Raw genomic sequence first — 2,338 nt, forward strand, 5'->3', positions numbered from 1 at the left:
GCTGCTGCTCGGGAGCATCACGGGATTAAAAACTCCATCTTTTACAGGATAAAAACTTCGAGCTTTAAAGCCGTGGCAGTGATGCTCAGCGTTCCTTGGACCTTCTGTATTTCCCTTGGACATTCCGTTTTCTTCGGACATTCCCTGACCCTCAGGGAGAGAGATTCCCTGTTCCTTGGATGTTCGATGTTCCTGGGACATTCCGTGTCCCTTGGCCGTTCCGTGTTCCCTGCCTGTTCCGTGTTTCCCACTTTGTTCCAGCACGGAACAGCCGCTCCCGGCTGCTGCCAGCTGCAGTCAGCACCGAGATCCCCCTGTACCCGCTTATCTGGCACCAGGATCTCCCTGAATCTCCATTCTCGGGCACAGGAAACCCTTTCAAGCACCATTCCTGGGTACTGTGACCCCCTGTATCCCTCTACCCAGCACTGGGAGTCCCTGTTTCCCCTTCTCTGGCACCAGGACCTCCCTGAACCCCCATTCCTGGGCTTAAGAACCCCTCTGAACGTTCATTTTTGGACATCGGGACCCTCCCGAAATGCCCATTCCCGGGAAGAGGACTTCCTTAACCCACATTGTCCGTTCAAGAAAATGCCCCAAACAAGCATTTCTGAGACCCGGGACCACCCTAAAACTCAGTTTTCGAGCCGGGGACTCCCACGCCGGGACCCCTCCTCCCCTCGTTCCCCGGCACTGGAACCTCCTCGCACCCGCATATCCAAAACTGAACCCCCAACTCCCGAGCACGGAGACCCCCCTGCACCTCCATCCCTGCCCCAAGCCCCCCTGAGCCCCCTCACCCTGCACCAATAATCCCCTGCACCCCCTCTTCCCCCCGCGCTCCCTCGGTCACTCTCGTGTGTCCCAGCCTGCGCCACCGGGACCCTCCCAGTGACCGGTGACTGTCCTGGCACCGGGACCCCCATGCCCACCCCCGGGTCCTCTGGGACCTTCTGGAAACAGCAGCGGAAAGAGCTCCAAAAATCATCATTATTTCAATTGATTTCATTGGTTTGCAGGTGAGAAGCGGTGGGACAGCACCTCACCACGAACCTCCATGAGGGGAACAAAGGCTGGGGGCAGGGAGAGAATAAACCCCACGACTTAATACAAGAAAAATAAAATAAAATAAAGAATAAANACCCCCTCTTCCCCCCGCGCTCCCTCGGTCACTCTCGTGTGTCCCAACCTGCGCCACCGGGACCCTCCCAGTGACCGGTGACTGCCCCCGGTACCGGGACCCCCTCCCTGCCCCCGGGTCCTCTGGGACCTTCTGGAAACAGCAGCGGAAAGAGTTCCAAAAATCCTCACTATTTCAATAGATTTCATTGGTTTCCAGGTGAGAACAGGTGGGACAGCACCTCACCAAAAACCTCGGGAGGGGAACAAATGATGGGAGAGGGGGGAGGGGGGAGAGACAAAACAATATTTAACAGAATGAAAAAGAAAAAAAATGAATCAAGGCAAAAACAAAATTAAAACACAATATACAATAAAGTGGCATAAAACAACTCTGAAATAAAATGAAAAAAAAAGACGCCAGCCTTATTCTGTGGTGACTTTGGATTTCTTCAGCAAGCCCCGAGCTGGGTCTGAGGCAGAAACCAGTGGACTGGGAGAGACATTGCTGCTGAGGGGCTGAATATTTACGAAAATAAATATTTGAGGTTGCAGAACTCCCAGTGCACACGTTTGATTCCTTCAAGCTGAAAGCTCAGCTCCATTTGTGACTCCTCTTTGTAACGATGAATATAAAACTTAAAAAAAAAAAATAATTCCCGTAGAAACACCCCAAGAATGTTTGCGTTGTGAGAGCTCTCTCGGGCAGACCCAAGTCCTGCCCTGCTTTACTCCCAATCAAGCCCTCTGTGCTTTCCAGCTGCTTTGCTCCAGCTGCCCCAAAATCACCATGAATTGCACGGAATTGAAACAAATCCAAATCGTCGGGGGTCGCGACAAGGGTGGGGAGAGGTCACTCAGGGATCGCCATCACGGGCACAAGAGCCCCGACGTGGGGAAATGAACTGAATTTGGGACTCAGCGAATGAGAACAGGAGAGTGAGGAGTAAAATAAACCCTGAAAAATAACCCTTCTGCCGACCTCTTTCTCCTTGCTGGATTTCACTTTATCTCCGGCTCCGTCCCTGCTGTGCCCAGCGGGGCAGAGAGAAGGGATGGGAGTCCCGGTCAGTTCGTGCCGCTGCTTCCCCCTCAGGGACAGGAATCCTTGCCCTGCTCCGGCATGGGGTCCCTCCCACGGGCTCAGTCCGTGCCCTGTCCAGCGGGGGTCCCTCCCACGGGCTCAGTCCGTGCCCTGTCCAGCGGGGGTCCCTCCCAC

The sequence above is a fragment of the Malurus melanocephalus genome, unplaced genomic scaffold (genome assembly GCF_030028575.1).
Source record: "Malurus melanocephalus ecotype Western Australia unplaced genomic scaffold, MMel_1.1 scaffold_2965, whole genome shotgun sequence".
Taxonomy (NCBI): domain Eukaryota; kingdom Metazoa; phylum Chordata; class Aves; order Passeriformes; family Maluridae; genus Malurus; species Malurus melanocephalus.